Below are 16,349 nucleotides of genomic sequence, written 5' to 3' on the forward strand. Positions count from 1 at the left end.
CACTATAAATTATACAGCATTATTATAGACAGTATTACTGTTACATAAGTCTTACAATACAATCATACATTGAGTAGAACCCGTTGCACGAAGTCATACAACATAGTCATACAGTGGTGTGAAATACACAACATACAATATAATAATTAACTTGAAGAAACAGCGCAACCATACAATGATTTCAGTTGTAGTAATACATCTCACAAGATTAATTCATACAATACAAACAATATTATGAATGGTAGTAAGTTGCACTAATCAACAGGAAAGACGTAGGAAATGCTTGCCTACTAATATGAATACAAAAATATATGTATTTCATGTATTCATCTTGCTGACCAAAATGCACCAGATTGATTGCACCATTTCACACCAAGGAATTATTTTTTTTCCGTGGGAGGGGGAGGGGGGCATGCCCCGGACCCCCTAGCAGGCTCCATCGCTTCACTCGGCAAAAGTCTCAGACCAAAACTTTAGTTTTAACTATAATATATCTTCAACGAAACTGCGTGTTAAGTTCCGTTGAAGCAGACAAAGTAGATATTATGTATTATTAGTAGTCTATAGTCCATTATAGTTAAGAATATCCCTTCATGTCTCCCTTAAATAAGCTCCCTTTATATATCACAGGTAAAAAAAAGAAATCACAAATGTGATGAACTCCCCACCCCCTCCCCCACCCCAGAGACAAATAAAGCCATATATGTAGTATATACGTCTCTGTCCACCCCAATTATATGTTTATAAACAACTCATTTAGAAAACTGTGTTTGCGGTATATCAAGTTAAATTGATTTGGATGCCGTAATTAGATGCTTTACTGAGTTCTCATTAGGACATATTTTTGCAATGACGTTTTAAAGATTTATTTGTATTTTTTCATACTTTTTTATTAGGCATATATAGGGAATACGAATAATATGTAAGACTGTTATCCATATGTTATCACATATAGCGGGTCTGTAACTTATTATTTAATTGAATTTAATTGAAAAATAATGGACGCAGGCTAAAAGCCTCTAAGTCCATATCACAAAACATAGTATAAAAATATTATATTGTCACTGGTTAACATATATAAACTTTCCCAAAAGAGTTATTTTAAAAGTCATTATCAGTAATTATTGTAAATAGTGTCCTTCAGATGGTTATCCAACAGGATCTCAAAGTCCTTCGTGGTTTCTGCATTTACAACCGATTCCGGTAGACCGTTCCAGATATCAACGGATTTTATTCCTATGATCCCTGTTTAACGCTAGGCCGTTTTTGCTGTTTGCAGTTGTGTTCTTCTTTTTTGGGATATATTTGTCCGCAGTATTATGGAATATACGGAGAAATTTGTTGTACGCTTCTTCAGTATCCAGGTTAGACAAAGTTTCTGTCCATTCCACCTCCCGTAGTTCCTTCTTCATGTTTGTATACACAGGGGCATGGATCGCTTTACTTGTAATATTAAAAAATAGGGGTCTCCTATACTAATGTATTTATTAGTATAGGAGACCCCTATTTTTTAATATTACAAGTAAAGCGATCCATGCCCCTGTGTATACAAACATGAAGAAGGAACTACGGGAGGTGGAATGGACAGAAACTTTGTCTAACCTGGATACTGAAGAAGCGTACAACAAATTTCTCCGTATATTCCATAATACTGCGGACAAATATATCCCAAAAAAGAAGAACACAACTGCAAACAGCAAAAACGGCCTAGCGTTAAACAGGGATCATAGGAATAAAATCCGTTGATATCTGGAACGGTCTACCGGAATCGGTTGTAAATGCAGAAACCACGAAGGACTTTGAGATCCTGTTGGATAACCATCTGAAGGACACTATTTACAATAATTACTGATAATGACTTTTAAAATAACTCTTTTGGGAAAGTTTATATATGTTAACCAGTGACAATATAATATTTTTATACTATGTTTTGTGANGCGTTTTCGTTTATAAAAAATCATATCCCGGAATGTTAAGCTCTGCTTTACTTGGTAAAAATCTATAATTTTTCGGGTAGATTTCAGTTATACCTATCGCGTCTATACCCCTCTCTTTCTGTTGAATCCTTAGTTTTAACTCATCTAATTTGTTTAAAAGACTGTCAGCATTAGTGTAAAAGCAGCTCAAGTTATCGTTTAATCTTCCCGAATTTTCGTTTTGATTTTCACGATTTTTCTGTGCCATGGGGGGCCTTTTACCCTGTGGACAAAACCCCCGGTTTCCTTCTCGTTTCTCTTTTTCGCTTCTCCTCTTAGTGCTGCCTCTCCTTCTCTTTATGAAATATAAAAATTGCTTGAATTGAACAGAGACGTATATATTTTTATCAGATGGCTACTACTTGCAAATGTGAAATCACTTTATTTTCTGAGATATATCATAAATACGTTGTTATAGTATTGGGAGGAGAAATTAAACTAAAACTCGATCCATTTCATATTTCGCGCCTTATTTTTCGTGGATTTCTGATATTTCTCTTGGAAGGCAGGGCAATTCTAGAGGAATTCCGAGTAATTTTCGTATCGTGTGCAAAGTTCCGGAAAAGGTGGCGCTGTTATAGTTTCTATCGTGGACACTGGGTAAATCGTAAACACATGTTTTCTATCTTTCCTGATATCTTGATGACTTTTTCGTCTTGAAATTCACAACTCCTTTTCTCAATCTACTATTTTCTTCTGTGTTAAATGTATTGTTATTGAGGTATGGTGTTGAGATCTTAATGTACATACAAATGTAACAGCATGAAGTTCTATTTATAATTTTGTTCTCGTCGTCCTCGTTCCGGTTTTACTGAAAGTTTTCCACAAATTAATCTGGTTAAAAACCGTTAGGCTGTAAAGAGCTAATCAATATTTCACTTCCAGTAATGTTTCCATGGGAGATGTGTCTGTGACGACGAGACAACAGAATGTTGACCTGTTTTATAATGTTGTGAAATCCGTTGCATTTTGACACATGGTCAAGGGAGACAACACCGTTTTATTGTTCTACGTTGTATGCTCATTTCTGTTCATTTAGACTTGATAATCCGACAGCTGATGTTTCACCGCTAGAAACATGGTTCTTTTGGCCACAGAGTAATGTAAAGCTGAACAATTTACACTAAGAATTCATTTTGATGACGATATGTTAATCCACAGGAGTCTGACGTTTAATCAATATAAGTATAACGGTGTATACTGTACAGTATACAAAAAAATATAGACTTTTTTAAATTTTATTTATATAGACTGTTATATACTTATATTGATTAAACGTCCGACTCCTTTGGTTAATCTATGTCGTTGAAGTGCATGTCAATGACTTGTGTGATTGTAACTGATAGTTTCGCCCTAAATCCTGTTCGAGCTAAGGTTCGTTTCGCCCTAAATCCTGTTCGAGCTAAGGTTCGTTTCGCCCTAAATCCTGTTCGCCCTAGCTAGGTTGATTCGCCTTAAAAAAATAATTTATACGCTAATATAATAATTAATATTAAAATATATAAACTAAACTTGTTGATAACTTTCAAAAGTATTTTATTGACAATACATGTATAATACAAACATATATGTTAAAATTAAAGAAGATGCTAAAATTGATTTTAATGATATGGAAGATTAAGAAGACTTAATTGGTGACTTAAAAATACTAAAATTGAAAGAAAATACCAAACAATGTTTAAAATTTTAGGGCGAAACAACCAGGAACCCATATGCATGTGATCAACCATCACATACACTAGATATGTACATAATCAGTGGCAGGTCATTTTACTATATAACCTGTTTGCCTGAGAAATCAGTGAATTTCTTTCCGAAAATGCTATTGCAAAAGAATCACTCAGCAGTGCAACAGTAAATTTGACTGGCTTTAAAGTCTAGTGTCTCTGTAAATCTTCAAAGGACAGGTATCAGAGAAGCGATTAGTCAGTTTCTTTTAATTGAAACTGTTCAAATAGCGAACCATGTATCTTCAAATAATCCCAGAATGCAGAGCACATAACCCTGTTGTTTAGTGGGTGGAGACGTTGAAAAAATAATGATTTCTGCTACATATTTATTACATTTTTCTCTATAATGACATGGGCTTCTTTGACCAGACATCCTCACTGCTCCAGAGGTTACGCTCGCTTATATACAATTACGTTGTCTGCACCCATCGAAAGAATCTTACAGTTGCGTAATGGTAAAATTGACCGGCTTTGAAGTCGGGTGATGCTCCTCTGTAATCTTCTAAGGACAGGTATCACCTAGGGATTGGTCAGTGATTTTACGTAGACTAATCAAATAGCTAGCCTTGTTCCTTCAAATTTGCTCAAACCCTGTTTACTAAAGAGCATTTATCAAAAGTAAAGAAACCGCAACCAATAAATGAATAAAATAAACTGAGAAATTTTTGCAGTCCTGTTTTGGTTTTACATGGAGAGTACACTTTTGAGTTGTATGTTTCAGGAGCAGTAATAAGAAGTTTGTAAGATTCTGAAAGCAAGATGGCTCGTGGACAACAGAAAATTCAGGCACAAATGAAAAATGCTGAGAAGCAGGCAAAATTGAAGAAGATGCAGGGAGCAGATTCAAAGAAGGCTGCTGCCGCAGCACTGGTCTACAAGTGTACTGTGTGTATGGTAGGTTGCATCCAGCAGTTTCAGAAGTAAACAATCTTTCCCTTGAATTGAGAGAGTCAAAACACATGTATATAGTAGCCAGGGCCCACTTGTATAAAACATCTCAAAGTTAAGGAAAATCTCAAGCAATGTATTGTCTATGGGAAATCTTAGACCTGAGGAAATCTCAAGAGTTGAGATGTTTTATACAAGTGGGCCCAGGTCTTTTTTTCAAATCCCAAAGTCTAGAGGTAATTTTTACACCCCTGCATACCTGTCATTTAAATTCTTGATCTACGTATCCAATTCAAATTACTAGTTTTAATTGGATTTATAGGATCTTACATAAGTTTCTATTTCATATGAGATTTATGAAACGAGTCGAAGAATTTTTCACTTTAGCTGATCTCTGGAGAGCTAAAATTAAAAATTTGTGACGAGTTTTATAAATTTCATATGAAATGAAAACGTGTGTAAGATTCTTTTTATCACATAATCAAGATTTGTGGCATTTATTCATGTAAAACGACGTTTTCCATGCAACCTTGAAATGTAAAAAGCCGTCATTTCGACTCCAGTGTGTAAGTCTGTGACGTCATATACATGTACTTGTTCTAGGCGTGACGTCACAATTGAAACGATTGAAACTTACAACCACAGTGCCAATAGATCATATTAAATGGGTTAATACTCTAAAAAATATGACATGGGTATAGTCACTGGATAACACAGTACATTATGTTAAATATAGATTTCATTTCACCATATTTTATTGAGTAAGCAATAGGATTGAAATTTGAACAGCTGGCTAGGCCTATATAAGGTCTCTCCTGAAAGATGTATAGATCTAGACGCAGCAAATGATTCTCCAAGGGGCAACTGTCATGTAGTGATTCTTCATGTACAAGGGATTAATGCAAGAATAGAAAGTTAGTACCTTTTTGTAATAGGGGAAAATATGCACTATAGTTAGTATAGGTGCCTGACCAGTGTCCAACGACGGCTGCAGGCCAGAGACAGGGAAAAGTATGAGGGGGGGGGGGGCATGGATCATCTTTAATTTTTGCTTCTCGCTGTTCATCATAGATGCTTCAAATTAACCACTGGATATGCATTAGAATAAAGTGTTTGTGTGACTGTTATGATTTTGTTTACCTTGGACAGGTCTAGCTAGCTGTAAACAGTGTTGTAAAATATCAGCAACAACAATTAACACGACCGCATGCAATAATCACTCAGTCGTGGAACTGACAGAAAATAAAAACAAATTGGAACCAAGATAGATATTCATGTGGTAGTATATCAGTTTCAAGTTGAGGAATTTTTAACTGAGGAAATTAAAGCAGAAACGGGAAAATAATTCCAAAATTGGAGAGGAGAATTGGTCCATATTCAGCCATAAAAAAGGCCTGTACATATCCATGTGTACATAATGACTATTCCGTCTTTTCGTATTGCAGAGTTATCTGCTCTTGTGAGAAAGTATTGATTGTTACATCATTTGTTTGTGAGAGTAACGTCATCAATTATTGAGAAAACGACGTAATTTTCTCACACAAACCAATGACGTAACGATCAATACCTGCTCACAAGAGAAGATAACTCTGCAATACGCAAAGACGGAATAGTAATGACTCAAGTTAATATGTTCCATTAATATTTTCTTTCAGGGACTTTCCAAGATTGTATCTTTCGATTCTTTAATTTTCAATAATTTTCCAGAACTGTCCAAAAAGGTGTCTGGACCTGAATGCATCACTATATTCTATAATTTCAATAAAAAATTACAAGATTTTGGTTATTAAAGAACAAGATTAAAAGTATTAACATATATATATTCATCCTGGTACTTTGTTACATACAAATGACTGATATATATGACTTTCTATGTGATTCAGATTGATTAAGAATGATGGTATGCGGACCCAATCCTTCAGATAAGCAAAAGATTATAAGACTCTTTCATGCCCAGGGGTGTAGGTTAGGAAAATTCCACCGAAGGGTTTTCAAATTCTATAAAATCTGAGGCTTTGCCAAAGGGTTTTGTCAAATTTGAAAATCCTGAGGCTCAGAAACCATGAAAATACATTTGGACTGGCTACCATTTTGAAAATATCATATTTTTTTTTCTCTGAGTTTATTTTTAGAAAAAAACAAATATGTTTGCCAGATTTATTATACCCCATATAAGCAAACACAGTTTGCGATGAAAAACTAATCTCATCTTTCTCATATGAGTATGGTATATATATTGTAATAGATTTTAATTTCATCACGTCGCGTCACATAAAATGGGGTGCAGGATAGACATTTTCTACACCCCTTTCTTACCCTGGACAGCCCTATTTTACACACATGGAAATGTGAGAAATTAAATTGAATACCAGAGTAAGGATAGAACTCAGAACCGTAGATGTCGAGTCTGAACCCAGGTACAAACAACAATTCAGCCTCATTTAGAAAACAGTAGGTACTAGGCACTTTAGATGGCACTTTATTTCAGAAGCACCCTAAAACTACTGTATGAAGTTATATTATAATCATGTTTTAATAGGAAACTATATTTTGTTGTAATTTGTAGTCACAAATGCCAGACCCAAAGACGTACAGGCAACATTTTGAGAACAAGCACTCCAAGAGTCCTTTACCAGACTGTCTGAAGGAGACATCATAATTGGTATAACACAGGTACGAGGTGAGAATTTAGGGCAAGCAATACTACAGTATACCTGGAAACTTTTGCCCAGACAAATTTTGATGAGGTAAGCTTATGCCATACCGTGGCGTCCGTATGTCAACAATTTCTTTACGACTTCTACTTCCTAACCACTTATTGGAATTACCTAAATTTCGCTGGAAGCATCCCTAGGTGGTGGGGATTCAAAAATGTACAATTGGTTGGGCTGATCCCCCATAGGGCTGAGGGGCGGGGCCAAAAAAAGGTTATTTGGCTATGTTGCTTTAATCGACTTCTTTTCAATAACAAAGTGATGGATATCAACCATATTTGACTGGAAGCATCCCTAGGTGGTGGGGGTTCATAATTGTACAAATGGTGGTGCTGACCCCCCAGGGGGCTAAGAGGCGGGGCCAAAAAAAGGTTATTTGGCTATGTTGCTTTAAGCGACTTCTTCTCTGGAATTAAGTGATGGATATCAATCATATTTGACTGGAAGCATCCCTAGGTGGTGGGGATTCAAAATTGTACAAATGGTCGGGCTGACCCCCCACTAGGGCTTAGGGGCGGGGCCAAAATGGGGCAATTTGGCTATATTTCTATGAACGACTTCTTCTGTAGAACTATGCCATGGATATCCATCATATTTGGTCGGAAGCATCCATGGGAGGCAGGGATTCAAAATTTTACAGTTAAGATCCCCACACCATAACCATACATAAAACTGCTTGGCATGAAAAATCTAATACAGATATGCTACAAGGATTGGCCTTGGATTCTGGCATATTACCTTGGAGAATATTTTGCCATGATTGCTTAGATATCCAGGTGAGCGATACAGGCCCTCTGGGCCTCTTGTTCCAAGCTACAAACAAAATGATCAGCAATGTCCATGTTAACGGTAGGCCAAAATTAGCCGGGAGCAATTTGGAATGTTCCATTTTGCAAATAAGGAAGGATGTTATTAGGACAAGTTTATTTTTGAGACTTTTCCTATTGTATCAGTAGATTTATGAATCTATAGGACACATTTCTGCCATGTCAGTAAGTTTTTGCTACTCTGGTCTGGCAATGACCACCAGTGGTCCGTTGCAAGGTGACTTGTGCTGCAGGGGGCCTGTAATTAGTGTGTGTTTGTGTTTGGGAGGGGGGGCATAGTTAACAGGTGTCCGACAAGCATGTCCTTTTGAACCTATAATAATTATCTCTGGGTCCTCTTAGCATCAGGAAACTCGAAAAAAATATTCCCATACCGGTCAACAACATCCCGGAGGAGAAACTATTTCACATTTGGTACAGTCAAAACCTGGAGCAACGTTATTATAATAATAGGGCAAATTTAAATAACAATGAACTTTAACTTTATATTATACAATTGTTTAATTTTTGAGTCCAGTGAGTCCGGCTTGATAGAGCTCCTCTACACTGGACTCAAAAATTAAAAAAATGTTTTTGTATTGGAAAACTAACTTTAACTTTATTATCAGTAGATGATTGTTTAACCCAGATATCCCGTTGGTAATGGAACTTGTCAACTTTTGATAATGCTATTAAGGACAAGCATAAATATCAGCCAAAAAATCATTGTGATATTCTTGTGATTTTGAATAGAATCTAAAAGTTGCTGCTGTTTGTTATATAAAGATATAACAGATATTTAAGTTTCATGAATGTCTTTAAATTCAGTAAATGACATTAAATAAGAAATGACTCTATATATATATATGTCCTGGTATTGTTTGTGACGTCACTATGCTTGTTTATTGATGACGTCACTAAAATTGTTGACTATACAAATATTGATAACGTCATGTAACCAACGGTGATAAATAAACATCAATCCGCCTGAAGAAGCCCTAGAAGGCAGAAAGGCCTAGCGGACGATCTTAAAAGACTTGTTTTTAGCTCACCTGGTCAAAAGGACCATGGTGAGCTTATGCCATACCTCAGCGTCCGTCCGTCGTCCGTCCGTCAACTTTTCCTTTAAAACGCTACTAGTCCTGAACGGCCAAGTAGATTTTGACTAAATTTGGTCTGGAAAATTCTTAGGCCAAGGGGACTCAATTTTGTATAAATGGTAGGTGTGGCCCCCCTGGGGGCAGAGGCGCGGGGCCCAATAGGGGAAATAGAGGTAAAACCTTCAAAATCCTCCTTCTACCGTAGGGATTTTATCCTAATTTAGTGTGGAGCATCCTTGGGCCAAGGGGACTCAATTTTGTATAAATGGTGGGTGTGGCGCTCCTTGGGGCAGATAGGCGGGGCCGAATAGGGGAAATAGGTAAAACCTTCAAAATCCTTCTCCTACCCAAGGGTTTAAGGAATTTTATCATTATTAAGTCTGGAGCATCCTTGGGCCAAGGGGACTCAGTTTTGTATAAACCTTGGGTTTGGCCCCCCAAGGGCCTGAGGGGCGAGGCCCAATAGGGGAACATAGCAAATTATTCTTTAAAATCCTTCTACTTCTGTAGGAATGACAGGATTTGGTCCATATTTGGTGTTGAGCATCTTTGGGTTAAGGGAAACCAATTTTGTATAAACGGTGGGTCTGGCCCCCTTGGGGGCTGAGGGGCGGGGCCCAATATGGGAAATACAGCAAATTCTTAAAAATCCTTCTTCTTAGGAATGACAGGATTTATTCCATATTTAGTCCGAAGCATCCTTGGGTGAAGGGGTAACAATTTTGTATAAACCATGGGTCTGACCCCCCAGGGGCCTGAGGGGCAGGGCCCAATAGGGGAAACATGGCAAATTATTCTTTAGAATCCTTCTTCTGTAGGAATGAAAAGATTTGGTCCATATTTGGGGTTGAGCATCTTTGGGCTAAGGGAAACCAATTTTGTATAAACGGTGGGTCTGGCCCCCTTGGGGGATGAGGGGCGGGGCCCAATATGGGAAATACAGCAAATTCTTAAAAATCCTTGTTCTTAGGAATGACAGGATTTATTCCATATTTAGTCCGACGCATCCTTGGGTGAAGGGGTAACAATTTTGTTTAAACCATGGGTCTGACCCCCGCTGGGACCTGAGGGGCTGGGCCCTATACGGGAAATAGTGATAAAACCTTTAAAATCCTTCTCCAACAATCGTGATTAAGGTATTTTATCCTAACTTAGTCTGGAGCATCCTTGGGCCAAGAGGACTCAATTTTGTATAAGCAGTGGGTGTGGTCTCCCAGGGGGCAGTAGGGAGTGGTCAAATAGGAGAAATAGAAGTAAAACCTTTAAAATCCTTCTCCAACAATCGTGATTAAGGGATTTTATCCTTATTTAGTCTGGAGCATCCTTTGGCCAAGGGGACCCAATTTTGTATATACGGTGGGTATGACCCCACTAGGGGCATAGGGGTGGGGCTCTGTTTGAAATTTGTTATATCTCAAGTACTGGATGGATCTTTTTGAAATTTCATATGTACTTACAGCTACCATGGAGTGCTATATCTTTACTTCATACCAATTATTTTAAACATATTCAGGTGAGCGATACAGGCCCTCTGGGCCTCTTGTTATTCTATATTTTCCTTCACAAGGACTTATTTATTTATTATCTACTATATATATAATATAGATAAGAATGGATTTGATGTGTTTAATGTAGACCAGTTTTTCATACCGTATATCTATAAAGTAAAAACGAAACAGTTCATTCTCTAAATGTATGTATAAAAGATACATTTGTTATTCTGATCAAGATTTAATACATTTTATAAAATTTATCTTTTCAGATGATTAAAAGCAGGTTCCTCATTCCAGAATTTTTGTGGGATGTGAAAAGTTCCATTAAATTCAAAACAAACTTTTTCGTCATGAAGATCCTGCAAAGATATGATATTGGAATCTAGATTTTTTTTACACATTTGTAGAAATTAAGAAGAAATAAAATTTGTGTATCATGTAGATCTAGAGGATGTGGTAAAATATTGATAAAACTTTTTTTTGAAAGAGAGAGAAATAGTTTCAAGTATATACAAACAACAAACAAAATGTCCAGAAATTTGAAAAAGTGTAAGCATCCATAATTTTTAGCAACAAAGAGTTTTAATTGATTTTGACCAAAGCATGTTTCTTTTTTGCATTAATTATCAATTCCTTGATTACTTGACGTCAAATTATTGATGTTTATTCTCAAACCAAATAATTTTATTATATTAGTCAAGATGTCTGTTGTATTGTGGTTTCTGGTGAATAGTTGACATTATTATCCAATGTTTAAAACCATATTTGGAGGTTTAAGCAGAGTTGTTGTGTCAAACTTTCAACATCTCATGTAGCTTCTATTCCTAATTCCCTGTTGCCTTTTGTATAAAATGTCTGGAAGGGAAATTTCAAGTTTCTGAATAAAAAATAAATATCCTTTGTAAATTTGCTACATGTAACTTGGAAACAAAAATATTGAGTTTGTGAATCACATTTTTTTAATTTATTTGTCGAGGCAGTTTCCGTTTTTATTATTTGGATAATCTTGTACATCTTATAAAGTGTTCGGTTTTGTCAAAAGTTTTTTTTTTCAACTGGAAACACTTAATTTTTCATTTGGTTGATTTAAAGGTTGAAGTTAAAGCACATTACATGAAGAAAGTTCAGTGAAATTATAGTTAACTGAATGTTTTTAAATCTTGAAATGTGTCAAATGATAATATGCATTTTTGGGACGATGAGAAAAGGGAAAAGTGTTGAAGGTAATTGAGGAAGTAAAAACTGATGTATGATATACCCAGTATTCAGAAATGTATGTATTGTTTTGAATGGATATTCGTCATAATGAGTTCGTAAAAGGTATGAAATATTAAATTGTTGATTTCTTATAAGGTGTTGTCAGTTTAAATTCGCATCACATAATGTAAGAACATTTTGAAAAGCGCTATCGAAATTGCAATTGCATAAAGTGACTTTCAAGTAGATGTTTTTGTGAAATCATATATGCAGTATTCAGTTGTATGATGGGTCATTTTTGGAACAGTCAAATTTTTTATTCCAATCTACTGAAGAAATATGTTTCTCTGGTGACAGCGTCAGGTGAACAGCAGTTTGACTGGCAAAAATTGTCATGAAACTTATGATTTGTCATCAAAGTACGATGTTTTGGGAAATTCTACGAGTTATGAGATTCATATAGAGCTGTTCATTTAGAAACGGTTATTAAGGTTCATCCCATATGGGTAAAAGCTTCGAAGGAAACAGAAAATCTGAGAAATTGTTGCATACAAAGGACTTCGGGCATTATGGGTCATTTTTCGTCCTCATAAAAAGTAAAATTTCAAATTCATTTACGAATTTTGGAGCCATCTTTCCTGGTGCAGGAAATGAAAGCCTCTGCATGTAACGACTAAACATTTCTCTGAATGAACACTGGTATGGCAATGTTCAAGCAAATATTTGCATGTATTTGGTTGGTGCATGTGGAGGCTTTCAAAAATTGAAGAGTGTTTACTAAATTTGCTCAAAATGGCCAATTTTCAATGTAAATAGCACACCATAGGCGATATTCACACAGAACTTTATTGTGCACACAGCTTTTTTCATTTTGAACGAAACACGGTTAACTGTTTCAACAAAGAACACAAAAAGCATTTGAAAGATCATTTATATATTATAGAACATATGGAAACAATATTACGTTTCGCTACATCAACAACAAATGCTTTGTATGGTTATATTGGGATAAACTTTTATTTAATCTAGAATTTTTGTTATCTAATGTGCTTGTTTTTGTGACCGAATGAGGAAGAACATTTAAATGTGTTGTTTTATTTTTTATGTCTTGCATTTTTTTTCTCTGTAGAAACATAACTGGTTCATGCGGTATTGATTCGTCCGTTTCTTTCATTGGTAATTTTTACTTTCTGTCACTTAATGAACGTTTGGATAATGGTTTATCAAGACCTGGTTTACTTAAGGACGTGTTTAAACATAAATCTAATTAGATATATTTAAAAAAAAAAAAACCATTGGGAAATTACTATTTTGTGTAAAAAAGTTCATGGTAGGCAAATTTCAAATCAGTTCTGTGGTTGGTGCAGAGCTGATACGCTGACATGAATTTTCTGTTGGAAATTTAGGTACCTTTCATTAGATAAGGATATCTTAAAGGAAATCCCACCCCTCCCAAATTGGATATACATTCTAGTAGTTTCTAACGATGAGAAAAAACAAACTTCTTCTGTTTTCTTGACTTTAAAAGCTATTCAATTAAAATAGTTGTCATAGTTTCTAACGATAAAAACCCCCAAATTTCTTTTGTTTTCATGACTTTAAAAGCTATTCAATTAAAATAGTTAACAATATGTCAATTTGCATAGCTTAACCACTGAACTCGGATGCCTTTAACATGTTAATGCTTGATAACTTGAAGTTGAAATTATAACCTGCCAGGGCTAAATTGGTTAGCTCCTTAGCCCTTTCACCACTGCAGACCATCATGGACTCATCTAGATGAATGTATGGTAGAGTCTACTCAAGTTCTCTAGGGATGAAAGGGTTAACCTAGCAAGCAACATATGTTCCCAGCGGAAGTAGCTCGATTTCATGGGTACTTATGTAAAGAAGGGGTGTGTGAAAACACAGAGGCTGTGGGATACATAATGCTTGATAATATTCCAAAAAAGTCGAGGTTTTTGTACTAATGTATGATGCTATGATTTAGACCTGTTGTAATAAGACTTTCACTGTGAACACAGATACCGTACTTTCCCCAGATTTATTATCAGATTTTCTCAATGCGTTTTAACTCACTCACCCCTGAAGACACATTTGAGCTCTTCCAATTTAAAGGCTGGACTAGTTCATCATAAAATTTCAGGGGTGAATGAGTTAAAGTGGCTTTGAAGAGATGTCTGATTTTGAATCGTGATTTGCGTTATTGTTGGTAAGATTATTACCTCTGTGTCTGCTGAATATTTAGATATTGTTGACATATTAATATGTGTGGTCAAGGATTGTAATTTGTTTTCACTATTCATGTGCATTATAGGAGGAGAAAATGTTGCATCCGAATTCAACTGGTACCTACTGTATAATACGAAATGTTCGTGGGTACTTTCCTTCATAGTTTGAAGATTTAATATAGTTTCGTGGTACAAACTTTCCTGGAGATCCAATTTTAACAAACAGTAGATACGTATATCATTCAAATTCTTTGTATTTATTTTCGTGGTTCAAAAGTAACCACGAAAACCATGAATGTTTATACACAAAGAACATTTCATGTTATACAGTACATGTTTTGTAGGGATATAATAATATGTACACTTATATATGTATATGTAAATATGTTCAAATTGTCGTTTTGGTGGTTGATAAAATGAAACACACATTTATATTGATTGGTGTTCACTTTCCATCTATTACACAAATCTTGCCTTCAGTTAATCATTTTATCTAGGGTAGAAGTCACTCAATAAATATATGTAGGGAGGTGTTCCCACCTCTTATAATTCTTTCTGGGGCCCACTATATGAATGTTAACAATTACAACTCTGCATTTTAAACTTGCCCCTATATAATTCCAAGGTTTTTGTCCGAAATAGCCATACATCTCCCAGTCTTTATATTTCTGTTAACTGCTCTTTCCTTAATGATATAAGTATTTCTTTTGTAAATTAAATCATAATATATGCCTCTGTCCTTGTACATGTACTACATTTATCTGTACATAGTTTATGATCTTTTGTTCTGGTCTGAGGAAAGCCTAGATGAACGTGTCCTGTAATTTTTGTTGGTTTTATTTCAACACTAGGAATATATATGTTTTTTCAGTTGGTCACAAGCTCTCCAACTCTTTCACCCCTTTGTAACTTTGATAAACTCTACCATGCTTCGATGTTTCGGTCTACGGTGGTGAAAAGGTTAAAATGGTATAAATAGCTTACCACTTTTATTTTGGATTTCCAATATAATTTCATAATGTTGACAAAAAAGGAATGCATTTTTGGAAAGTTAATAAGTGTTTTTTTTTTATTGAAATGTTGTCTTGATGTTATTCCTGTAAACTCTATACACAAGTACAAATATCAAGCTATATGCACACCACAGGTACTGTTTTTTGAGAGCTTATAGGGCTCAGCCCCACATTTTGAATGCTCAAATTTTTTCTCTCCATGCAAAATAATATCTCAAAGACTTTGCTAGTAAGTTAACAGTCTCGCCTTAGGAATCTGCTGCCCCTTATCTTCAAAATACTTGGATCAACAACTGGACCGAAGACCAATATTGAAAAATTCAGAATATGAAATAGGATTTGGAAGACCAATATAGCCAGTATTGAAAGAAGGCAAGGTTGTATATCGAATGTAAAGTTTGTCAAGCTGGCGTTTGTAGGCGGTAGAGTTTGTCAAGCTGTCGTTTGTAGGCGGTAAAGTTTGTCAAGCTGTCGTTTGTAGGCGGTAAAGTTTGTCAAGCTGGCGTTTGTAGGCGGTAAAGGTTGTCAAGCTGTCGTTTGTAGGCGGTAAAGTTTGTCAAGCTGTCGTTTGTAGGCGGTAAAGTTTGTCAAGCTGTCGTTTGTAGGCGGTAAAGTTTGTCAAGCTGTCGTTTGTAGGCGGTAAAGTTTGTCAAGCTGTCGTTTGTAGGCGGTAAAGTTTGTCAAGCTGTCGTTTGTAGGCGGTAAAGTTTGTCAAGCTGTCGTTTGAAGGCAGTTAAGTTAAGCGGTTGGGTAAGTAGGTAGCAAGCAGTTCAGTTGTTTATGTTTCAACACATTTCCTTTATTGGTGCATTTTGTCAATAAAAAGGTATTTTATATTGTTGAAGTTTTATGTTTGATTTGTGCCGTGGTACGAAGGGATGTGAGCTGATATGATGCTGCAATGTCCACCATAGATGTGCATCCCTTGTCCATCAATCGTAAGCACTTCCTTAAAAGTGATTTCTGCAGAACCATGCGTTATTTTTAAGTCTTCATTTTTTGTCTGTAGCTTACTGTTGACAAAACAATGATTTCGATCCATTTTTCATGGCTACAGGTAAAGTTGGAAAAAACTTGTTTACAATAACAGGACCAAGAGTCATGGCACAAGAGTTGTTGATCGGTGTCAGGTAAAATAATCTGACCAATCACTAGGTTGATACTTGTCCTTATCGGATTACAGAGGAGCGACACCTGACGA

At 35.8% G+C, this 16,349-nt stretch overlaps 1 long non-coding RNA gene across 1 annotated transcript; it reads left to right on the forward strand.

The window, feature by feature from the left end:
- The first annotated feature begins 2,544 nt into the window (after positions 1-2,544).
- LOC110459094 lies at positions 2,545-15,987 on the forward strand. Its single transcript, XR_002463858.1, has 4 exons — positions 2,545-2,583; positions 4,428-4,600; positions 7,161-7,274; positions 10,977-15,987. It is a non-coding gene; the product is annotated as an uncharacterized LOC110459094 (long non-coding RNA).
- The last annotated feature ends 362 nt before the right edge of the window (positions 15,988-16,349 follow it).

Source organism: Mizuhopecten yessoensis, unplaced genomic scaffold (genome assembly GCF_002113885.1).
Source record: "Mizuhopecten yessoensis strain PY_sf001 unplaced genomic scaffold, ASM211388v2 scaffold9967, whole genome shotgun sequence".
In the NCBI taxonomy this organism is placed as follows: Eukaryota; Metazoa; Mollusca; class Bivalvia; order Pectinida; family Pectinidae; genus Mizuhopecten; species Mizuhopecten yessoensis.